The sequence below is a fragment of the Lagenorhynchus albirostris genome, chromosome 12 (assembly GCF_949774975.1).
Source record: "Lagenorhynchus albirostris chromosome 12, mLagAlb1.1, whole genome shotgun sequence".
Classification (NCBI taxonomy): Eukaryota; Metazoa; Chordata; class Mammalia; order Artiodactyla; family Delphinidae; genus Lagenorhynchus; species Lagenorhynchus albirostris.
The window spans coordinates 61,962,812-61,989,789 of NC_083106.1; the positions used below are offsets into that span (position 1 = coordinate 61,962,812).

Consider the following 26,978-nt stretch of genomic DNA (forward strand, 5'->3'; position numbering starts at 1 on the left):
AGAGAAACGAGAAAAAGATCATATGGAGACTACACAACATGCTACTGAAAAACAGTGAGTCAATAATGAAATCTAAGAGGAAATTTAAGATAACCTTGAGGCAAATGACAATGAAAACACAACCATACAAAATCCATGGGATGCAGCAAAAGCAGTCCTTAGAGAGAAGTTCATAGCAATACAGGCCTTTCTCAAAATATAAGAAAAATCCTAACTAAACAACCTAAACTACCACATAAAAAAACTAGAAAAAAAGAACAAACAAAACCTAAAGTCAGCAGAAGCAAGGAAATAATAAATATCAGTGAGAAAATAAATAAAATAGGGATTAAAAAAAGAAAATAAAATCAATAAATACAAGAGCTGGATTTTTGAAAAGATAAACAAAATTGACAAACATCTGGCTAGGCTCACCAAGAAGTAAAGATAGAGGACCCAAATAAACAAAATAAGCAATGAAAGAGGAGAAATAACAACTGATAACACAGAAATAAATAATACCTTAAGAAAATATTATGAACAGTTATATGTTAACAAAATGGACAACCTAGAAGAAATGAACAAGTTCCTAGAACCATACAGTCTGCCAAAACTGAATCAAGAAGAAACAGATAATTTGAACATACTGATAACTAGAAGTGAAATAAAATTCGTAAAAAAAAAAAAAAAAAAATCTCCTTGCAAACAAAAGTCTAGGACCAGATTGCTTCACTGGGGAATTCTGTCAAATGTGCAAAGAAGAATTTATACCTAAGAGGAGGGAATATTTCAAAGTCATTCTGTGAAGCCCCATCTCCCTGATACAAAAACCAAAGACTCTACCAGAAAAGGAAATTACATGCTGTTATTCTTGATGAATATATATGAAAATATCCTCAAAAAATATTAGCAAACCAAATCCAATAACACATAAAAAAGATCATACACCATGATCAAGTTGGATTCATTCCAGGGTCACAAAGATGTTTCAACATATACAAATCAAACAATGTGATATACCACAGCATCAAAAGAAAAGACAAAAACCACATGATCATCACAGTAGATGCAGAAAAAGCATTTGATAAAATTCAACATTCATTCATGATAAAACTCTTGCCAAAGTGTATATAGATTGAACATATCTCAACATAATAAAAGCCATTTATGGGCTTCCCTGGTGGCGCAGTGGTTGAGAGTCTGCCTGCCGATGCAGGGGACACGGGTTTGTGCCCCAGTCCGGGAAGATCCCACATGCTGCGGAGCGGCTGGGCCCGTGAGCCATGGCCGCTGAGCCTGCGCATCTGGAGCCTGTGCTCTGCAACGGGAGAGGCCACAACAGTGAGAGGCCCGCGTACAGCAAAAAAAAAAAAAAAGCCATTTATGACAAACCCACAACCAAAACAATACTAAATGGTAAAAAGCTGAAAGCCTTCCTGCTAAAATCTGGAACAAGACAAGGATGCCCACTCCTGCTATTCTAATTCTATTTGACATAGATTTGGAAGTCTTAGGCACAGCAAGAAGACAAGAAAGAGAAATAAAAGTTATCCAAATCAGAAGGGAAGAAATAAAATTGTCATTATATGCAGATGACAAGATATTCTATATAGAAAACCCTGAAGACTCCACACAAAAACTATCAGAACTGATAAATTCAGCAAGGTAGCAGGATACAAGATTAATATACAGAAATCTGTTGCATTTCTTTACATGAATAAAATATCAGAAAGAGAAAGTAAAACAAAACAAAAAAATCCTGTTTAACGTTGCATCAAAAAAAAAAAAAAAAAAAACAAACCTGGGAATAAACCTAAAGAAGGAGGTGAAAGACAACTCTGAGAATTATAAAATATTGATCAAGGAAATAGAAGATGATTCAAGGAAGTGGAATGATACCGCATGCTCCTGAATTGGAAGAATTAATATAGTTAAAATGGCTATACATACCAAAGCAATCTACAGATTGAACATGATCCCTATCAAATTACCCCTAACATGTTTCATAGAACTAGAACAAATAATCTTAAAATTTATATGGAACCACAAAAGACCCAGAATTGCCAAAGAAATCCTGAGGAAAAATAACAAAGCTGGAGATATAACCCTCCTAGACTTCAGACATTACGGCAAAACTACAGTAATAAAAACAGCATGGTGTTGGCACAAAAACAAATATGTTCAAGATCACTTGAACAGAATAGAGCCTAGAAATAAATCCACACACCTCTGGTCAATTAATCTTTTTATTTAATTAAAAAAATTTTTTAATTTTATTTATTTTTGGCTGTGTTAGGTCTTCATCACTGCACACGGGCTTTCTTTAGTTGTGGCAAGTGGGGGCTACTCTTCATTGCAGTGAGTTGGCTTCCCATTGTGGTGGCCTCTCTTGTTGTGGAGCACAGGCTCTAGGCACATGGGCTCAGTAGTTGAGGCACGTGCATGGGCTTCAATAGTTGCGGTGTGTGGGCTCAGTGGTTGTGGCACGTGGGCTCTAGGGTGCACGGGCTTCAGTAGTTGTGGTTCATGGGCTCAGTAGTTGTGGCTAGCAGGCTCTAGAGCCAGGCTCAGTAGTTGTGGCACACAGGCTTAGTTGCTCTGTTGCATGTGGGATCTTCCTGGAACAGGGATCGAACCCAGGTACCCTTCATTGGCAGGCACATTCTTAACCACTGTGCCACCAGGGAAGTCCCCTGGTCAATTAATCTTAAATGAAGGAGCCAAGAATATACATTAGAGAAAAGACAGTTTCTTCAGCAACTGGTACTGGGAGAGCAGGACAGCAGCATGTAAATCAGTGAAGTTAGAACATTCCCTCACACCATTCACAAAAATAAACTCAAAATAGCTTAAAGACTTAAACATAAGACAAGATACCATAAAACTCCTAGAAGAGAACATAGGCAAAACATTCTCTGACATAAATCTTAGCAATATTTCTTAGGTCAGTCTCCCAAGGCAAAAGAAATAAAAGCAAAAATAAACAAATGGGACCTAATCAAACTAATAAGGTTTTGCACAGCAAAGGAAAGTATAAACAAAACAAAAAGACAACCTAAAGACTGGGAGCAAATATTTGCAAACAATGCAACCATCAAGGGCTTAATTTCCAAAATATACAAGCAGGTCATAAAACTCAAAAACAAACAACCCAATCAAAAAATGGGCAGAACACCTAAATAGACATTTCTCCAAAGAAGACATACAGATGGTCCACAGGCACATGAAAAGATGCTCCATATTGCTAATTATTAGAGAACTGCAAATCAAAACTACAATGAGGTATCACCTCACACCGGGCAGAATGGACATCATCAAGAAGTCTACAGGGCTTCCCTAGTGGCACAGTGGTTGAGAGTCCACCTGCCGATGCAGGGGACACGGGTTTGTGCCCCAGTCCGGGAATATCCCACATGCCGTGGAGCGGCTGGGAGCGTGAGCCATGGACACTCAGCCTGCACATCTAGAGCCTTTGCTCTGCAATGGGAGAGGCCACAATAGTGAGAGGCCCGCATACTGCAAAAAAAAGAAAAAAAGAAGTCTACAGATAAGAAATGCTGGAGAGGGTGTGGAAAAAAGGAAACCCCCCCTACACTGTTGGTGAGAGTGTATATTGGTTCAGCCACTACAGAGAACAGTATCAAAGTTCCCTAAAAAGAATAACAGCAACAACAAAAAAATTAGAATTACCATATGATCCAGCAAATATCTGGAAAGGAAACAATCTCTAATTTTAAAAGTTACATGCATCCCAATGTTCATGGCAGCACTATTTACAATAGCCAAGACATGGAAGTAACATAAATGCCCATCAACAGATGAGTGGATAAAGAAAATGTGGAATATATGTGTGTAATATTACTCAGCCATAAAAAAGAATGAAATAATGCCATTTGCAGCAACATGGATGGACCTAGATATTATCATACTGAGTGAAATAAGTCAGAGAAAGACAAATATCATATGATATCACTTATATGTGGAATCTAAAAAAATAGTACAACTGAACTAATTTACAAAACAGAAAGACTCACAGACATGGAAAATAGACTTATGATTACCAAAGCTAAGGGAGCTGGAGGCATAAATTAGGAGTATGGGATTAACAGATGGTCACCACTGTATACACAATGGATAAAACACGATTTACTGTATAGTACAGGGATCACTATGCTGTACGCTTGAAACTCATACAATATTGTAAATCAATCACACTTCAATAAAAATTTAGATCTATTTTTAATCTCCAGTTTTTCTTAACATTTTCTTTTTTTTCCTACTTATTACATTCATATTTTCTTTAATTCTTTCAACATATTTAAAATCAGCGTTTTGAAATGTTTCTCACTTTCAAGTTTGTTTCTATTGACTGGTTGTCCTCCTTATTATGGGTCATATTTATTTATTCTCTCTTTTTCTCTTCCTCTCTCACATGCCTCATACTTTTGATTAGATGCCAGAAACTGTGATTGTTACATTGTTGAGTGTCCTTCAGACTTTGCCTACTCACTATGTTGGGTTTGGCGTGGACTCAAGATTACCTCCATCTTCTTCCCACCACAAATAACACTGATGAGACTCTTAAACATATTCCCTCATGAATCACTGTGAAGATTTATCTGGAAAATATCCCCAGGAATGTTATTTCTGGGTTATAAGTAGTTTTATCCTCAGTTCCTCTAAGTAGAACCAAATTGCTCTCTGGAAAGACTTCCTCAACAACCATCCCCTAGCAATGCTAGGGATTCATTCTCCCCCCCAAATTATACTTTTATCATCTAACTCTGTAATTTTTGTCATTCTTATAGGCATGTAATGATATCTTATCCATGTAATTTGCATTTCTGTGATTGCTAATGATTTTGACATCTGTTTCTTTCTGAGCATCGTCACTTATTGGATGATATCTCCTGTAAATATCCTTTTTATATTATTTGTCCATTTCTCTCTTTGATTTATAGGTGTACACAGATCATTCTGCAGGTGTTAGGCCATATTTAGAAGAGAAATTTAAGCACCCAGAAACAGGCTGAAACTTCTTATTAGTATACTCATGTTTCTGCAAGCTTGGATATGTATTGTTTGGGAAAAATGACTTGAGGATAGGAAGAACAGATCAAAATACATAAGGTAGCAATGATAGAATTGAGAATAATTTTAAAGAAGAAAAAACCCATGTAAATAAGAACAGAGCATGATTCTTCTTGTCCAGAATTAGTCTGATGTCCACAACCCCCCATGACATGACATTTAAATTTAAATGAGATTGAATTCTATAGAGTTAAAAATGATTAGTCAAAGAAAACAGGGGATAAAAATTAAAGGAGTATATAGTCTGAAAAAAAAACACAACACAGAATTAATTTGTAGGAAACTGACTTTTTATAGTGGTTGATATATGTGGTCTGTACTTGTTTATATTGTAAAAATTTTGAAGTCTAAGCTCTTTGATAACAAGCTCTGTTTGTCTCATTTAACACTCTCCAGATGCTGCAGCTTTTATTTTTTCCATTCCTTATTCTTTAAAAAAAAATAAGAATGATCAAATCAGTTGTGCTTAATATATTCAAAAGTACTGCTTACAAGAACTAACTTTTTCTAAGATTCAGGAAAACAAGGAATAAGAAAACAGATCATAATTTTAGTTAATCTTCCTTATTACGTTTAAATTTGAGGATTTGACTCATACGTGACAGAATGGGAAATTATAAGGAATTTCAGTATATTTACAGTAAAATATATTCTATATTCTACTGATCCATCAAACTTCCTTGAATCCTCTTAAAGTCACAATAAAACAACCAGTTATTCCATTATCTCTCCTAAGCTCAGTATCTAAAGCCTGAAAAATGCTTCCTATCCATTTTTGTTCTTTTAAAATAAACAGTCATGTCTGGGACTTCCCTGGCAGTCCAGTGGTTAAGACTCCAAGCTACCATTGCAGGGGGCGCGGGTTCAATCCCTGGTTGGGAAACTAAGATCCCACATACCATGTGGCATGGTCAAAATAAATAAATAAAAATAAATAAACAGTCATACCTTATTGTCTAATAAGGGAACTCTTTCAAGAGCTATCGCATTATATTACTGCTGCCTTTCTTTACCAAAATCTATAATTTTCAAACTGCTAGATTATTCCATATCAAAAAATTCACTAGGATATTTATTTTTTCAAACATGTTCAAAATCCAATATTTTCCACCAACACTATTGCATTTGATGAGAAAAAAATAACCTTTCAAAGTTTTAGGTAGGGATTTGTATAGACGAAGATAGTGAGGCTTTAGAAAATATATTTTCTTGAATTTGTTTGCCCTGTACATATTGGAAAAAAACTTAAAACTTGAATTTAAATTTCAAGATAAATTTCACTGTCTTAATAACAATATACTCTACATATTTCATTTTTTTTTATCTTTCCCTTTTGTGACACCCTACAACAGAACTCTGACTTAACGACAGTGATGTTCTCAATTGTTTATTCTTCACCATTATGCTTTGGTTCATGAAAAATTTCTTATTCTCCCTTTTTTTTCTCTTCCAGCACCAATTTCCTTCCTTCTCTTCCAGATGTGCAAAAATCCCTTCTGGAATTCAAGACCAAAATCAATACCACTATTCTATGAAGCTTTATTATAATTGTATAAATAACACTCACAAGTATAATTGCATTTTATTTTTGTAATTGATTTATTTATATTTTATTTTATATACACAGATTTTTTTTAAAAGGTACGTTCTTCTTCACAAGCCCCATCCCACCATATTGGACTGAGTTTCTAGAAAAAAGAACCAATTTTAATTTTTGGCTTTATGTAATCTGGTAATAAATACCTTATGTATATCTTATTAATTAATACAATACATAACCTATTTGTCAATGTTCACCCTTTCTGGGATTATAGCATCATTTCAGCTATTTCTTTCATAAAGACTAGTTTTTGATTATCTAATCTACTGGTAATCTAGTGTTTTGGTTTCTTCCGAGGAAACCATATCACTAGGGATATGAACTGATACAAATTTATTTGGCTAATACTAGATGAGATGAGTTAATCTACCTATATTTTATGCTAGTTTGCATTTTTCAGCATCCAACAAAGCATTTTACATTTATAATTTGTAGTTTTTTTCTTTTGTGTTGAAAAGTTCAAGCTTTGATAATCAAGTGATACTATCTAAGCAGAAAAGATGTAGATTCCAAACTTTCTTACTTCTGCTTTTGGCCAGAATGGAAGAAATGGCACTGAAATTAACCACTCATAATAGATAACTGAGAAAAACATACTAAACAACTGTTCAGATATTGGATAACAAGCACTGCCAAAGAGACAGAGAGAAGCATTTAGGGAGTTTAGCACCTGGAATTTGTGAAGGAGATTATTGGAGAGGAGAAAGTTACCCCTCCCCCAAAAAAGAGCCCCATGTTTCTAAGTAGGAGTAATATTGATTCTTTGAGTAAATACTTAGGGATATAAGTATATGATCCATAAGACATGTTAAAGAAGAAATTCAGGGGAAAAACAACCAGGAAAATTTACATTGAAAAGTTCTTCAATAGCAGAGGGAAGAACACTCCCAAACTCATTCTATGAGGCCACCATCACCCTGATACCAAAACCAGACAAAGATGTCACAAACACACACAAAAAAAACAACTACAGGCCAATATCACTGATGAACATAGATGCAAAAATTCTCAACAAAATACTAGCAAACAGAATCCAGCAGCACATTAAAAGGATCATACACCATGATCAAGTGGGGCTTATCCCAGGAATGCAAAGATTCTTCAATATATACAAATCAATGTGATATACCATATTAACAAACTGAAGGAGAAAAACCAAATGATCATCTCAATAGATGCAGAAAAAGCTTTCGACAAAATTCAATACCAATTTACGTTAAAAACTTTCCAGAAAGTAGGCAAAGAGGGAACTTGCCCCAACATAATAAAGGCCATATATGACAAACCCACAGTCAACATCGTTCTCAATGGTGAAAAAATGAAACCATTTCCACTAAGATCAGGAACAAGACAAGGTTGCCCACTCTCACCACTATCATTAAACATAGTTTTGGAAGTTTTAGCCACAGCAATCAGAGAAGAAAAAGAAATAAAAGGAATCCAACTCAGAAAAGAAGAAGTAAAACTGTCACTGTTTGCTGACGACATGATACTATACATAGAGAATCCTAAAGGTGCTACCATAAAACTACTAGAGCTAATCAATGAATTTGGTAAAGTAGCAGGATACAAAATTAATGCACAGAAATCACTTGCATTCCTATAAACTAATGATGAAAAATCTGAAAGAGAAATTAAGGAAACACTCTCATTTACTAATGCAACAAAAAGAATAAAATATCTAGGAATAAATCTACCTAAGGAGACAAAAGACCTGTATGCAGAAAACTATAAGACTGATGAAAGAAATTAAATGTGATACAGATAGAGAGATATACCATGTTCTTGGATTGGAAGATTCAATACTGTGAAAATGACTATACTACCCAAAGCAATCCACAGATTCAATGCAATCCCTATCAAACTATGAATGGCATTTTTCATAGAACTAGAACAAAGAATTTCACAATTTATATGGAAAGACAAAAGACCCCAAATAGCCAAAGCAATCTTGAGAAAGAAAAATGGAGCTGGAGGAATCAGGCTCCCTGACTTCAGACTATACTACAAAGCTGCACTAATCAAGATAGTATGGTACTGGCACAAAAACAGAAATATATATCAGTGGAACAGGATAGAAAGCCCAGAGATAAACCCATGCACATATGGTCACCTTATCTTTGATAAAGGAAGCAAGACTATACAATGGAGAAAAGACAGCCTCTTCAATAATTGGTACTGGGAAAACTGGACAGCTACATATAAAAGAATGAAATTAGAACACTCCCTAACACCATACACAAAAGTAAACTCAAAATGGATTAAAGAACTAAATGTAAGGCCAGACACTATAAAACTCTTAGAGGAAAACATAGGCAGGACACTCTATGACATAAATCACAGCAAGATCCTTTTTGACCCACCTCCTAGAGAAATGGAAATAAAAACAAAAATAAGCAAATGGGACCTAATGAGACTTAAAAGCTTTTGCACAGCAAAGGAAACATAAACAAGACGAAAAGACATCCCTCAGAATGGGAAAAAATATTTGCAAACGAAGCAACTGACAAAGGGTTAATCTCCAAAATATACAAGCAGCTCATGCAGCTCAATATAAAAAAATCAAACAACCCCAAAATGGGCAGAAGACCTAAACAGACATTTCTCCAAAGACGATATACAGATTGCCAACAAACACATGAAAGGATACTCAACATCACTAATCATTAGAGAAAGGCAAATCAAAACTACAATGAGGTATCACCTCGCACCAGTCAGAATGGCCATCTTCAAAATACCTACAATTAATGCTGGAGAGGGTGTGGAGAAAAGGAAACACTCTTGCACTATTGGTGGGAATGTAATCTGATATAGCCACTATGGAGAACAGTATGGAGGTTCCTTAAAAAAGGAAAAATAGAACTACCATATTACCCAGCAGTCCCACTACTGGGCATACACCTTGAGAAAACCATAATTCAAAAAGAGTCATGTACCACAGTGCTCATTGCAGCACTATTTACATAAGCCAGGACATGGAAGCAACCTAAGTGTCCATCAACAGATGAATGTATAAAGAAGATGTGGCCCATATATACAATGGAATATTACTCAACCATAAAAAGAAATGAAATTGAGTTATTTGTAGTGAGGTGAATGGACCTATATTGTCTGTTATACAGAGTGAAGTAAGTCAGAAAGACAAAAACAAATACTGTATGGTAACACATATATATGGACTCTTAAAAAAAAAGTTCTGATGAACATAGGGGCAGGACAGGAGTAAAAACGCAGATGTAGAGAATGGACTTGAGGACATGGGGAGGGGGAAGGGCAAGCTGGGAAGAAGTAGAGAGTGGCATGGACATATATACACCACCAGATGTAAAATAGATAGCTAGTGGGAAGCAGCCGCATAGCACAGGGAGATCAGCTCGGTGCTTTTTTTTTTTTTTTTTCAGCTCAGTGCTTTGAGACCACTTAGAGGGGTGGGATAGAGAGGGTGGGAGGGAGGGGATATGAGGATATATGTATACGTATAGCTGATTCACTTTGTTATACAGTAGAAACTACCACAACAATGTAAAGCAATTATACCCCAATAAAGATGTTAAAAAAAAAAGTTCTTCAGATTCAAACAGAGTAGAAGATATTCAAAATCCAACCAGCCAGATCAGAAAGAATTAACTGAACACCTATGATATTCAGTAGACAGCCTAGAAGGGCCTCAGCTTGTAGTAAGTCTTAACTAGTTAAGGTAAAGTCTAGGCTAGCCTACCCTAACAAAATTTTAAAGTCTCAAACTGATCCCAAAGTAGCTTAACTACCCCCCAAAGTAAAACTCATTCCACTTTAAAGGATGCCTCTCTTAGGAGCATTACAGTAAAATATCACCTATGTCCAAAAATGGATCTTAAAATCATAGTGCTCAGTGAACCAAGCACATGCAATAAGTTTTATAACATTATACAGTAGTACATTGTTATAAGAACATGTAGAAGCAAACAACAACAAAAAAAGATAGTATAGAAAGATTGTAGCAGAGTAGAGATGGGTAGGGAGGTGAGAGGAATATGTGAATGAAAAGGAATAAATGAAATAAGAGAAGAGAGTGACACTAATAAAAGTGTATTATTAACACAACCCTCTCCAAATGAGGTTAAAAATAAACAGCCTGATAATATCGTATTCACAAGGGTGTCTGTTATATAAGGCCCATAAAACCTAAGCAAAACATGTTGTGAACAGTATTTAATTTGGTTAATGTAAAACATCTGTGTGTGTCACTTCCCTTTCAGATTGACTTGTTTTTAATTTACCTGAATAATCTGTACAGTCACTTTATTTTCTCATGGTTCCATTTCAGCTTACTAGCTGACACATTCTTTAGATGACTTTTTCCTATCAGTTAAATGGCCACAAGTAAAACTGCACAATCTAGAGAGTGAAGAGAGCAGAGAAGAAGAATAAAAGGGAAAATGAAAAACTAGAGTGAGGAAAAATGAGAGATGAAAGAGGCAATTGAAAGCAGCAGCAAGAGAAAAGTGGAAAACAAGCTGGACATTGTAAATCCACCCCTCTTAGGGCTCTCTTTTTCTTTTTCTCTGTTTCTCCTTCTGTAAATAAGGACTGTTTTACTAATTATATCCTCCCTGAATATAAAACCTTATTTTGTTTCCACTAAAAGAAATTGTATAGAGGAGTTCTAATTCAGCTAGATGGTGAAGACCAAGAAGCAGGTAGCTAAGGAAGGGCTTTAGTGCCTTTTTCTCCCCCTCACATCAGGGTCTTATCTTCTGTCAACCCACGCCTCTCCATAAGCAGCAACACAACTGCTGATGGTATGAAGCTCAAAGAATCTACACACACCACCTTTTAAAGATTGACAATAAACGTTTGTGACTATAGGTAATTTGGGGTGTAGTAAATAATATAACACATGGACAGAGATCAGTAAAAGAAAAAATATGTAGGTGAAGAAAAACAAATACTTTTAATCCCTCTGCTGCCAAACTGAACAAATGCCATTGGGCTTGAAGGGATCAAAGAGGAGATGATGTAATTTTTACAAAGATCTGTATCTTTCATACTTGTTGTCTAATTTTTTCCCCTTTCTATTTTATTATATTTTAATATGTCTATCTTTACTGAGAAACAAAAATGCAGTAATACACTGTACATAAAAGCAAATTCTGTGGAAGAGAAAGGAATTGATGGGCCTAGGGGAAGATGGTAAAGGCAAGAGACTGACAGTAACAAAACAAAACAAAAAGCCCCACAGTCTTTTCCTTCTTTGGTGATAGATTATATATATATATATATATATATATATATGTGTGTGTGTGTGTGTGTGTGTATGTATATGTATATTATATATACACAAATATAAGGTTTTTTGTTTAAAAGACTGGAAAAGTTTTAATTCGGTATCAATTTTCATGAACATATATGCCATCTGGTTTGGACATTTTGATGTTACCTGCTGGGACATTTTCCCATCATCCTTCTCCAAGTTAATATGGCAATGTTAAGTGAAAATATAAAAAATACAATTAGGTTTGTTGATCTACTTAAGCTTTAAAACCATAAATCTATCTATTCATTATTATATTTTAAAGCATTATTTTTATTGAAAATAGTACAAAGTCATAAAATTAGAATAATCTGATATTTAACTTATATATATATTTTTTTTTCACCACTAACTTTTAAATATCTACAGTTTTTCTTTTCTTTAGCACTCTTCTCTTAATAAATGGCCACTCCAGCAGCTGCATTCCCTGTGAGTTCTACAACAAACATCACTGAAAATTACTTGTGTTAAGCATAATGTTTTCACAGCTGCAAGCAGGATTTTTAAATAGCAAAGGTGCACTGAAGCTATCCTCAGCAATTAATAAATACAATACTAACAATATTTGTACTTGTGACATTTTTATTCTGAGCATACCAAAGCACTTTACAAATAAACATGTGTTATTAACCTAATTTTTCACAGATGGGGGAAAACCCACTAGATTAGGTTAAGGTGACATAAGTGACTTTGCCAAAGATTGCCCAGCAAATCAGATGCATGACCTTGAACAGAACCCAGGACTCCAATAGGGTCTCTGCTTTGCTTTGTGAAACTCCAGCACCTATTAGAATTTGAAGTTTAAATGAGAACCACTTAATGAATTTTGCACATCACCATATTTGTAATAACATTTGCCATAAAAACCACTGTGCCAGGCTTCCATGGTGGCTCAGTGGTTGAGAATCTGCCTGCTAATGCAGGGGACATGGGTTCGAGCCCTGGTCTGGGAGGATCCCACATGCTGCAGAGCAACTAGGCCCGTGAGCCACACTACTGAGCCTGCACATCTGGAGCCTGTGCTCCGCAACAAGAGACGCCGTGATAGTGAGAGGCCCGTGCACCGCGATGAAGAGTGGCCCCCGCTTGCCACAACTAGAGAAAGCCCTCGCACAGAAACGAAGACCCAACACAGAAAAAATAAATTAATTAATTAATAAAAAACCACTGTGCCAGTTATGTTTCCATTATCTCCATAAAAAAAACAAAAGTTAAATTTTAGAGAGATTTTTTACAGAGAAAAAAACCTGCAATCAAACCACTCGGGCACTCAGTGATGCGTCTCCTCAGGAGTCCTGTCAGTGAAACGCACAGGAGCAATGGAGGGACAGTTGGTGGATATAAAGGAAATAATAGTCAGGCTTTGGATGACGTTCAGAGGATGAAAGGCAGGAAGAGGCTAACGGAAAGCCCAGGATGTTTGTTCAAAAGGTGTGTTCCTAGCCAGCTATCAAAGCTCATGAGCCTTTTGTCAACGTAGATTAGATATTTTTAATAGTATACTGTAAGTTCTCAACAAATTCTTAAAGATTAAATTGTCCACTGGTTAATAAGAGATGCCCTACTTTCAACCAGTCTATGAACTCTGCATATTCATCAATTTTGTGCTACATAAGTATATCCATAGTTCCTTATTGTTTAAAAGACTGTAAAAGTCATTCTTAATTCAGTATCTTACCTTTATGAACATATATGCCTTCTGGTTTGGACATGCTGATGCTAACACAGATGGTTGCTACCTGCCAGGACATTCTGCCACAATTCTTTTCAATCAATATGGCAATGTTAAATGAAAATATAAAAAATAAAGTCAGATTTGTTATTTTCAAAACGGTAAATCTATCTACTCATCATTATGATATTTTAAAGCATTATTTTTATTTATTTATTTTTGGCTGTGCTGGGTCTTCGTTGCTGCACACGGGCTTTTGCTAGTTGCTGCGAGCGGGGGCTACTCTTCGTTGCAGTGCACGGGCTTCTCATTGTGGTGGCTTCTCTTGTTGAGCATGGGCTCTAGGCGCATGAGCTTTGGTAGTTATGGCATGTGGGCTCAGTAGTTGTGGCTTGTGGGCTCTAGAGGGCAGGGTCCGTAGTTGTGGCTCACGGGCTTAGTTGCTCCATGGCATGTGGGATCATCCTGGAACAGGGATCGAACCCATGTCCCCTGCATTTGCAGGTGTATTCTTAACCACAGCGCTACTAGGGATGTCCCTAAAGCATTATTTTTTATTAAAAACAGTACATGAAAAGGCATAAAAATTAGAATAGTCTGATAATTAACTGAAATATAGCTGTTTCCTATTAAGACTATGCAAAGGACATTCTTCCATATGTTGTTTCAAAAGCTAATATATTATTGTTTTTAAGAGTAAAAGAGTAACTGAAACACAAGTAAAATGATATGCTTCAAGCAGAATTTCTCTGGCTGTAAATAATTTTTCAAAATAAGTAAGAGTTAAATGATTATAAAAAAAGAATCATGTTTACCTCATAAATATGTATATTACAAAAGCACACTATCTGATATGTAAAAAATCCTGTGCTTAAGTGTTGTCCTGTGGGATTCACAAACAAAATATAATTATAACTTTTTTATAGTATGCTATAGATTACAAATCTCTAATCATGCACATCATATTTGTTCTATATTTTGAAATAGGATTACTTAAAAAATCTCCTTTTGCTTTTTTCCTTAACTATTTTATAATTTATGAAAATAAATCTGCTTAAAAAATAAAACAAAATAATGTATATACACAAGAGTATAACATTCTCCTTGCTTCTTCACAATCCTCCAGTTATACATCTGAGTTAAACAAATTAACACAGAAACACACATATTTTATAAAGACTATAAAATATTAATATGTGCATAATCTTATAGCCTTTATGTATATAAATGGAAAATATTATTCATATCCTCCAAAAACTTGCTTTAAAATAGAATTTTGAGGAATTTATAAACCAATACAATTAGATGCACCTCATTCTATTCAAGGTATGCTTAATATTTAAACAACCCTCAGCTGATAAACATTTCAACTTTTTCCAGGTTTATTTCAATTTAAAGTAATGCTACAAAGACTAATGAACATATAATTACTGCACACTTTTTTGAACATATCTCTATAAATTTTCTTAGGTTAAATTATTTGGACAGCAAATATGTAACATTTAGAACATAATAGATATCATCAAATTGCCCTCTAAAAGTTTCAACTAATTTATGATTACTCTAACAGATTATAAGAAGACTGGGGCAAATGTATTTTTCTCTGATTAAATAAGTAATACATCTAATTCAAAATAATATGGCTAAAAGCTGAAAATATTGTCTATACAAAATTTTCAGTAAGATAACCATAAACACATTGGTGTACTCTCCAAACTAGACTCAGACAATTGAATGCCTGAATTGTGGGTGTACCAACACTTATTAAAGACAGATGGAGCCAGATTTTTTTCAAGTATATTTAAGCTTCAACTCTTTGCCTAAAACATCCATTTAAAAATATAATATAGAATATACCTAAAAAAATGTTACAAGAATTATGCAGTTCCCTACACCATCTGTTTTCTGTGTTAGAGAATCAGAGCATGTAACAATCAGAAAACTGGACAACTTTCAACCCGCCTCTTAGGATTTTGTTCTGGGGCCTCTGTGAGCCATCAGTACTTCTTGGATATCATCTTTTAATGGCTTTTTAGAGTGAGAAATAACAGGATATATTTATGCATAAAGAAAGGAATAGGGAGGAAGTGCTAAAAATGAATTGAGGGAAACCATTGATTCTATTGTTGGAGGAATAGTTTATCAAATACACCACTGGAGAAAGAGTTGAAGACAAAAGCATACTATTAATTATGCATTCTGGAGAACTTTAGTTTACACATTATTTAAAATTATGAAGAGAACCAAGTAGAGGAGTACAAGGAAGTTTCTGGAGAAAGTCAATAAATATCTAAAGCATGATATGGTAAACATATCAACTTGAACTGTAGCTTCACATATAAGAAAAGGATTTCTTTTTTTTTTTTTTTTTTTTTGCGGTATGCGGGCCTCTCACTGTTGTGGCCTATCACGTTGCAGAGCACAGGCTCCGGACGCGCAGGCCCAGCAGCCATGGCTCAAGGGGCCAGCCGCTCCGCGGCATGTGGGATCTTCCCAGACCGGGGCACGAACCCGCGTCCCCTGCATCGGCAGGCAGACTCTCAACCACTGCGCCACCAGGGAAGCCCCAGGATTTCTTTTTAATTGTCAAAAATAATACTTTCAAGAGGACATAAGTACATAACCATAAATTATAAGCCAAAACCACCTTATTAAGTAAAAAAATCTGAAAATATATCCACTAAAAATATAGCAGAAGGGAAAGTGAATACCACAAGTGGCTACATCTGAAATAAAGACATAATTTAGGGTCCTCACTTTTCAAATTTCAGAAAAAAAGTTTGTCACTGTCTTGAGCATAAAAAAGACACATTCTTCATGAAATAAGAACACAAGAAAATATCATCAGTAAAAAACAGTCCAAAAGTGAAAAAGGGTGAGATGAGATGGCAGTAGAATGAAATATGAATAAGAAAAAAAAAACATAAGAGTGCATCTACTAAATCACAATAGTGTAATCAAATAGTTAAACCCTTAACTAAGAAGCCAATTTGACATTAAAGAAAATCAAATCAATGAGGTAGAAACAGATTTGAAAACATCCAAAAATGCAAATAAATTCAAGAGAGTTGAAAAAAAAAACTTTGAGGAAAGTTTATATGTGTAATTCAGGAAATGGATATACAGTAAATTGTTAATTGATATTCCTGAAGAATAAACCAAGGCAAGTAAAAGAAATGTAACAAAGTAAAAGTAGAATGATAAACCAGAAAAACTCCAAATGATATTCTAAAAAAATGTACACTTCCATGCATACTATGATTCTATTATAAAGATAAAGAAAGAGTGTACTGAACGCAAATATATATGTAAAGAAACAAAACTCAGAAATGACCAAAACATGTTTTACAAATTTAAATAAAAATTGTTAGCAAGACAACATATATACTGCAATGAACAAATGTGTATCACAGACTATTTTTATACCCAGCTATTTTCATTACAAATGTCACAGAAAGAACATCAGATAAGTAAGATTTCAAAAAACATTTGATGTATTTATTCTTCTAAAAATTATTTGAGGGTGGTTTCCAAGTAACATAGAAAACTTGAATATTAATAACCAAAAAAGGGTATCATTTTATGATGAGACCCATTGTAAGGATTACAAATTAAACACACAAAAAGTGGTCTCTTTAGCAAGTAGTGTTAGGAATGCTGGATAACCACATGTAATTCAATGAAGTTAGAACATTCCCTCACACCATTCACAAAAATAACTCAAATTGGCTTAAAGACTTAAGACATGACAACCATAAAACTCCTAGAAGAGAACATAGGCAAAACATTCTCTGATATAAATCTTAGCAACATTTTTTAGGTCAGTCCCCCAAAGCAATATAAATAAAAGCAAAAATAAACAAATGGGACCTAATCAAACTTATAAGGTTTTGCACAAAAAAGGAAACCATAAATAAAATGAAAAGACAACCTAAGGACTGGGAGGAAATATTTGCAAACGATGGGACCAATAAGGGCTTAATCTCCAAAATATACAAACAGCTCATACAACTCAATAACAACAAAAAAACCAAACAACCCAATCAAAAAATAGGCAGAACACCTAAATAGACATTTCTCCAAAGAAGACATACAGATGACCAACAGGTACGTGAAAAGATGCACCACATCACTAATTATTAGAGAAATGCAAACCAAAACTACAATGAGGTATTACCACACACAGGTCAGAATGGCCATCATCAAAAAATCTACAAATAAATGCTGGAGAGGGTGTGGAGAAAAGGGAACCTTCCTACACTACTGGTGGGAATGTAAATTGGTGAAACCACTATGTTCCTTAAAAAACTAAAAATAGAGTTACCCTATGATCCAGCGATCCCATTAATGTTCCTTAAAAAACTAAAAATAGAGTTACCCTATGATCCAGCGATCCCATTCCTGAGCATATACCCAGAAAAGATAAAAGCTCTAATTTGAAAAGATACAAGCACAACAAAGTTCGAGGCGGCACTATTTATAATCGCCAAAATATGGAAGCAACCTAAGTGACCATCAAATAGATGAATGGATAAAGATGCAGTATTATGTATATTACTCAACTATAAAAAGAATGAAATAATGCCATTTGCAGCAACATGGATGGAGCTAGAGTTTATCATACTAAGTGAAGTCAGACAGAGAAAGACAAATTTCATATAATATCACTTACATGTGGAATCTAAAAAATAATGCAAGTGAAATTATTTATAAAACAGAAACAGACTCAGACATAGAAAACAAACTTATGGTTACCAAAGGGGAAGGGAGAGGGAGGGATAACTGGGACTATGGGATTAACAGATAAACACTATTAAATTAAAAAAAAAGTAGAATAATTTCTGACCATATTATTAGCAAATGCAATATAAGTTTTTTTGAAAGGAGAAAGTATGTATAAATGTGGAGTCTAGCTTTTAAAGGCCAGATAATATCAACAATTACTGAAAACTGAAGGAAATTGGGGGAGAGCTAAGAAAGAGCTTATTTAAGCTTTGCTTTAAATGGAGGGCTTCAGTTTTTAAAGATACTGTTAAATCTTTACTTTGACAACTAGAAAAAGCACACTAAATATATAATAATACAACCAAAAATAAAAGCAAGAAATCTAAGAGGGTAAGAAATATAAAAATTTTAACAAAATGACATTATAAACAAATATAGCTCATAAAAACAAATTAAATGCATTAAAATTTCTTGCTAAAAATGTATTTCCTAAGTTTTCAAACATGCAATATAGCCTATGCTGTAGATATAGGGTATACCTCAAGAAAAATATACAAAAAATATTAAAAACAAAAGGTTGATCAAAGGCATGTCTAACTAATGTAAATAAAAAGAGCCCTCCAAATCCATAGTAATACTGCATAAAATAGAACTCAAGATAATGAACATTAAAATATACCTTGGATGAAAGGGTGAAATTCATGATCAAAATATAATTGTAATGAAAATTTTTGCAAAGTCATAAAAATACTTTGTGTAAAACTGTTAGGAAATGCAAATATAAGTAGACAGAAGTAAAAAAGCAATTATTACATTTTGATGTTCTTTCCCATCTTTAGCAGATCAAGTGGGCAAAACCTATACAAAGATAGTGTTTATTTAATGGTATAATATGGTTAATTTATTGAAGGGATAATACACTCTCTATTATCTTTTTCACCTTCTTTATAACTACATTTTTTACACCAATGAAATATTTACCAATAAAAGTTTGTTCAAAGACAATCTCAATCAATTTTATGGGCCACAATCTCTATACATATTGTGACTCCACACACACTCAGACTAAACTATAACAAAAGCCACCTTTATATCCAGGCATTTGATTTGTTTTTAAATGCTGTGCTATAGAGTTGTTAACTGAACTGTATTTATTGATTTTGTCTAAATTATTTCCAGCATGTTCATTTTCTCTGTTGTAATAGAGTACATTTATGCTTTATAACTTCTAAAAAAATTACCTTCCAATGCTTCCTATGTCAATACTTTATAAAAACATCCATTACAATTATTTTAAAACAATTATACTTTTTAATTGATATTATACATTTTAGTATTAATTTCTCTTATTCCTTTCTTTTTTGTTTGCTAGTATTTTCACTTTCTTGGTTGATTATTCAATTCAGTTAAAATAGCTTAACATCAGAAAGCCTTACAATCAATTCAATATATACCAAAATGGCATTTCATAAATTTTAACATTCATTTGTCAAAAAATTCATAAATGCTGAATATGAAGCTATTTTATTATATCAAAAGGTAAAATTATATGAAAATGTAAATGGATAGTATCTGAAACTGAGTTATAAAAATTGTAACAAGTTTTGCCTAATTCTTATGCGTAAACCCTTGGGCATTCACACCCATGCCAGAAAAAAATACACACACACTTGAACACACATGTAACCAGGCAAAGTTAATCAGTGTTCTTTATAGTCGAATGTACCACAGCCTTTAATATGGTAAGATGCATTTAGAGATTGTTTTTGTGTCATTTCTTCAATTAAGACATATTTATTTAAGTGAAAATCATTAACATTGTCCTTATCTCTAATAGTTTGATCATGCATGCTTATCCTCTTCCTCTGGTCTATCTATAGTTTCTAATTGCTCTACAATGAATAGGTATTGATGAAAAGTAACATTTTTTAAAAAAGTATTTAACTAGAATAAATCATGGGAGACATTTGAAATCTTATAGTGGGGAAAATTTTCTTATGATATCAAAACTAAAAAAAACCACATAGAAACATGCTTTTATTAGGCAAATTTCAAATGTACCCCAAAGAGAAAGTATTACAAATGAACCCATGTGTAGCACTTCAAAAGGTATCACTTTGCTTATCTTGTTTTCTTTATTTCATCCACCAACACCATTTTTCTTTTCTTTCAAATTCAAGACATATAATATACCTATAAAAACTTCTGTATATATCTCTAGAGATAAGTTTTATTAGCATAAATTCAGTATTGATTTTAAGCAAACAAATTTACCAAAAATCTTAATTTACCCTAAAATGTCCATAATTTGAGATTTGTCGCTTTTTTTTTACAAAAAATATTTTTGGTTGATTTGTCAAATAAGACAGTTTAACTTCAATTTAATAGTAGTACATTATTGAACAATACTGTAGTAAACTATAAGTAATATAATAAAACAAGGTCTATACATATATTTCTATTCATTTACTTAGGTATAATTTTATATATCTACATATATATACACAGTTTCTCTCCCTGTTTTTAAAAATCTTTTTCTATTTAAGTATAATAAATATACAGGAAGATACACATCTTAAGTATATAGTTTAATGAGTTCAGACAAATGAATGTACCCATATAACTCATATCCATATTAAGACGTAAAAAATTCTTCACCAGAAAGTTCCCTCTTGCCACTTTGCAGTACATCTACTACTCAGCAGGAAGACACTATTCCAATTTTGGTTACGTAAATTTTGCCTATTCTGAAAATTCACACTAATCAAATCAGAGGGTAAAAACTATGTAAGAACAGCATGATTTTTGTGAGAGTCAAATTTTCCCTGCATATAATGGTTGTTCACTTCTTTTAATTGCTGAAAGTATTCCATTGTATGGTTATTTTACAATATATTTATCTATTCAACCCTTTTAATATGGAATATTTCCTTTTTTTTGTCCACTATGAAGAAAACTTCTATGCATATGATTTTAGAAGTAATTTGTGAATATATTTTTATTTCACTTGGATAAACATGAGTGGAACTCCTAGCTCATAGATGTATGTTTACAAAAACTATCAAATAATTTTTACAAAGTGGTTAATTTTATACTTTTGCCAGTAATGTAAGAGAGTTTGGTGTACATTTGAGGTTTTAGTATTTTTAATAATAGTCATTCTAGTAACATAGAGTAGTACTTCATTATGGCAAAATTTGCATTTTTTCTGATGAGTATTATTGTTGAGTACTTTTCCATATGCTTCTTGGCCATGTGCATATTTTCCTTTTAGAAGTGTCTGTTTAAGTGTGTCGATCATTTTTATGTTCTTTGTATTTTTATTTAAAATGTAATTTAAATATATATTATAGACAATATTCATTGTATATTTATACTACAATTTATTTATAATATAATACATCTTTATTTTATTACATAATTTACTACAATATTCAACAGGAATAATGGATAGTAAAATAAGGGAAGAAACACAAATAAATAACAAAGATTAGAATGGAAATAAACCTGTCTTTATTATAGGTATTTTATTGTATTAATATTATAGGTACAAACCCTAAAAGATATAGAAAACTCTATTAGAACAGTTACTTTATCAAGTAATTTTAGCAAGGTCACAGGACACAAGATCAATTACAAATGCCATTTGTAATTCAGAATACTCAAAAAAAAAAAAAACCCAACCAAGTAGCATCAAAATTAAAATACTAAAGAATACATTTAGTCACATATGCTTAGAGCAGGGAACTACAAAGCACTGCAAAGAGAAATAAAAGAAAATGTGATAAACAGAGACCTGGTGTTAATGGATTGAAGGATTTGATATTGTTAAACTGCAACTCTGCCCAACATGATCTGTGATTGCATATCAACATCCTAGGTTTTATAAGTCAACAGGTTGACTTTAAAATTTTTATGCAGAGTCAAATAACCTAATATAGCCAAAACAACCCTGAGGAAAAAAAACAAGGTTGGACAAATGTAGACAGGTAATTCAGTATGAAATAAGACTCTTCACCAAGTGTTGTTAACTAACCATATGCATATCTGTATAGAAAACTAGTTGGGGCAGGGGTTTTACCTGTTTACAGTTTTATTCCCTTCTGACAATCTTTGCCTTTCAGTTGAAGTAGTTTGTCCATTAACATTTAATCTAATTAATATTGTTGGATTGAATATACCACTTCTTAATTTGTTGTGTACTTGTCTATTATTTTATCTAGTTCTCTTTTCTTGCTTTTTCCTTTATTTGAATTTCAAAAAAGGCATTTTAGTATATGTTTAATGTGTTCTCAAAGTATTTTATTTAGAAATTAACATCTTTTTTCATAAGTGAGAATTATAAAACTCATGTATCATATCTTCTTTCTAGAAAAGTTATGGCAGTTAACATATCAACCCATTGTGCATTACAGAAATGTATAATCCCTGTTCTTTTTACCAGGAATTTGTTCTTTTAAGATATAAACATAACTAGATATAAATATAACTAGAGCAATGACTACTTCACTCACAGTTTATTATGTTTTAGCTTGTAATTTTTGTTTGTTTTGTGTTATTTTGGCAGGTTTTAGCAGGATTATATGTGCTTCATAATTAGGTGCCTTTCAATCATTTTCTAAATTCTATGTGTATTTATATTTTATGGATATTATCCTCACTTATAAAATTAGAAAGCTAAGACTCAGAAAGATTAAGTCATTTCCTAAAGTCATGTAAATGAGGAAGTCAGAATTAGAATCCAGACCATATTATTTCTAAAATACATATTTCTAAAACAATATACAGCATTATATCCTCACAGAACTTGCTGTCAGAGAGCTCACACTCTCATTAGCAAATTGTCTATAAAATAATTTTATAATATAAATTGGATCTTAAGTAATTTAAAGTAGATATAAATGTAGAAGTAATTAATATTTATATTAATATTCTTAATTTTATTTCAAATGATTAAAATTCAGAATGAAACTTCTGACTCATTCTGAGTTTATACAGGTACAGATGCTTACAACAAAGGACTGATTCATTAATTGACAATAAGATCAAATGTTGACTTTTAAAATTTGGTATCAAATTGATGAATGGATAGATGAATAGATAAAGAAGATGTGGTATGTATATACAATGGAATATTACTCAGCCACAGAAAAATGAAAACGTGCCATTTGTGACAACATGAATGGACCTAGAGGGTATTATGCTTAGTAAAATAAGTCAGAGAAAGACAAATACCATATGATTTCACTTACATGTGTATCTAAAACACAAACAAAACAGAAACAGTCTCAAACTTGTAGTTGCCAGAGGGGAGGGGATGAGGGATGCGTAAAATAGGTGAAGGATTAAGAGGTACAAACTCCCAGTTATAAAAAAAAAATTTCATGAGAATGCAATATACAGCGTAAGATATATAATCAGTAATACTGTAATAACTGTATTGTAACACATGGTTACTAGACTTATTGTGGTGATCATTTTATGATGTATTTAAATGTCAAATCACTATGTTGCACACCTGAAACTAACATATTATTGTATGTCTACTATAATCAAATTTAAAAAAAGTTTTTATCTAATTCTGTAGTATAAATTTATTTTTGAGATTATTAATTGAATTGATATTATAATCATGTAAAATTTGTCATACAAAATCTTCCCCAGAACTGTTTCATTGTGCTTGTTACATAACTTAAGGAGACTTGCTCTTTCTAAAAAGATTAATTTGGGACTTCCCTGGTGGCACAGTGGTTAAGAATCTGCCTGCCAATGCAGGGGATACGGTTTCAAGCCCTGGTCTGGGAAGATCCCACATGCTGCCGAACAACTAAGCCTGTGCGCCACAACTACTGAGCCTGCGCTCTAGAGCCCGTGAGCCACAACTACTGAGCCCACGTACCACAACTACTGAAGTCCACTTGCCTAGAGCCCGTGCTCCACAACGAGAAGCTACCACAATGAGAAGCCCACGCACTGCAGTGAAGAGTAGCCCCCACTCGCCACAACTAGAGAAAGCCCGCACGCAGCAAAGAAGACCAACGCAGCCAAAAGTAAATTAATTAATTAATTTAAAAAAGATATTACTTTATATTTTCTTTTTTATGTAAATTTCTCTAGTAGCTCTTAACAACCATTCACTTGTTCCAGGGTTTATTATCCTAATTGAGAAAATGTGAAATGAAGTACCACAGCCACTTGAGTTGTAAAACTACTACATCTGTTTAGTTTGGGAAATGGAATATCTGTTCCAGGAATTTACATTCTCATGTTCAGAGAAAGCCAATATAACTGGGGTTAATTTGTGGGAAGACATTTGAAATGAACAAGTAGGTGAGACTTTTCTCTCCTCTAAACCACTGAACATTTATTTCTTATTGAGAAAGGTAAATTATCATCCTTCTGTGAATTATATTTGAGGCAAGGGCATTCAGCAGTGAGTAGGAAATGCAGTTCTCTGGCAGAAGTAGATATAAGTACCACTTTTAACTTATTGGGGGAAGAGGAAATAGATAATGTGATTTTCTTGCTGTGAATACTAGTCTGTATTATGAGTTAACAGGTGAATTTTATGAAGCAGACAATTTTACTAGTGCTACCTTGAATCAGGAAACATTTGAATTCTGTTAAGTAATTCATTTAAATATTGATTGATTTGTTTGGTTAATGGAAGGAATGTTATCTATTTGCCAAGCATTGGGCTACAATTCTGAATGTATATTTCAGTAAAGAAAATATCTTCTTTGCTTTCTGGGGATTTTTTTCTCATAAAAATGATCTATATTTATTCAGACCTGGAGGAGAAGTGAAATGATTTTTCAACTTGAATATAAGTAAAAGGGAATTTTTAAACTACTTCCTAGATTTAGTGCATACAGTGGCAGTCATGAAAATACTGGGAGATTTTGAATTAGAATCAAAGTCTCTAAAAGGCTCCCATTATCATTCTAGGGTAAAAATACAAGTACATGAATGGTTATAAATCTTGTTAATTGATTCTCTACAAAGCATTACCATTCATGTGCTTAATATTAGGTATGTATTTATTCTATAGTATGCATTATTAATTAATCCTTTAAACATAATTGTGAGGCAAAATTCTTTATAATTACTATAATCCAGCAATATTTATCTTTTATTATTTAGGTAATATACATAGCAAGGCATTGTACTAAGTGCCTAAAAATATTAACACATTTAAAACTCATTACAACTCTATAAAATAGGTACAAATAAATATTATTTCTACTTTCAGCTGAGGAAAATTTGAAGAAACAATATTAAGGTCACACAACTATAGATCCCAGTGGACCTGGGATTCATCATAAAAGCTATACCCTAAGTTCCATATTTGTTTTGTTGGGAGAGATAATAGCATAATGAATTCTCATATACTCATCACCCAGTTTCAACAACTAGAAATATCTGCCCAATTTTGTTTTAACTGTTTCCTCCCCAACATATCCATTTTAGTGTTAGATGGAACTGAGTAAGGTCAGCAAGAACCTCTGACACTCATGCTGCATTTGAATCTATAGGCAAAGAAAATTCCTTTTTTTAGGGGAAGATGATGACTTTGCTTACTTAGAAGAACTTTCTTCTCAAACTGATAGTGGAAAGACCAAAAAAGACACCTCAAAGCAGTACCTTTCTCTTGACTGCGAGGAGCTAAAGTAGCTAAGTCACAAAAAATTGGTTCTGCTACAGGAATTCAAACACACTCAACTCTGAGTTTTTTAGCAACAGGGTGTGATGCTGAACTGAGGGGGCCCTAGATTTAGAAGCCCATGAGAATCATGATATAATGCTGGAAGTGGACAAGCAATTCAGTTCCCCAGAAAGCCAGGTGGAGAACACATTGAACATACATGGAGATATAAAGTTAAACTTATCGAATATTACCTTAATAAGAACAAAGAAGGGTCACAGATACGTGAAAACTTGCAGAAGACAGAATTAAATGATGGAAAAATTATTGAAACAGTGGGAAAATACATCACCCTTAGTAGTTCTTTTCTCCAGGCATGTAATCCCTCAACTGAGGGCAATTAAGAGCCGGATAAAACCTGAAGGAGAAAGTCTCTTTCACTGCAACTAGGTTCTTTAACAGAAGAAAATCTGAGTAAAAAGTTACTAGATTCCTCTTTGGTATCTACTTCAGATATCAGCTGCTAAGGTGCACATTGATAATAAATCTGAAATTCAGTTATGACTGTTAAAGATAATTCAGGTACCCATTGGAAATATATGTCCTTCCAAAGAAGAGAAGAGTATTAAGATTCCACCCATATTTCTATAAAGCGGGAAAACCAACGAGAAAAGGCTTTGCTACTCACACTGCAGCTGTGATCCAGCAGTACAACAAAGGAAGAAAGCAACCAGAGTACTGGTTTGTTGCTCCTTGGAGAGAAGTTGTCAGAAGATAAAAGATCACCATGGATCCAGGAAAGCTGCCAGGAAAGCTGGCAGTTTCTTCTTACATACTGAGAGATGCTCACATTCACTGAAGATAAGTGCACATCAACTTTAAACCCTCCTTGTCTACATTGCAGCTTGCAGAATCACATCCTTCCCTGAATCAGCTGAGGATGACAGTGGTGTGCTTGGGCTATTTGCAAGTG

The 26,978-nt window shown here is 33.5% G+C and overlaps 1 pseudogene; it reads left to right on the forward strand.

Annotated features, from left to right (window-relative positions):
* The first annotated feature begins 13,239 nt into the window (after positions 1–13,239).
* Positions 13,240–26,656, forward strand: LOC132530488 (nuclear receptor coactivator 7-like; annotated as a pseudogene).
* Positions 26,657–26,978: the final 322 nt, after the last annotated feature.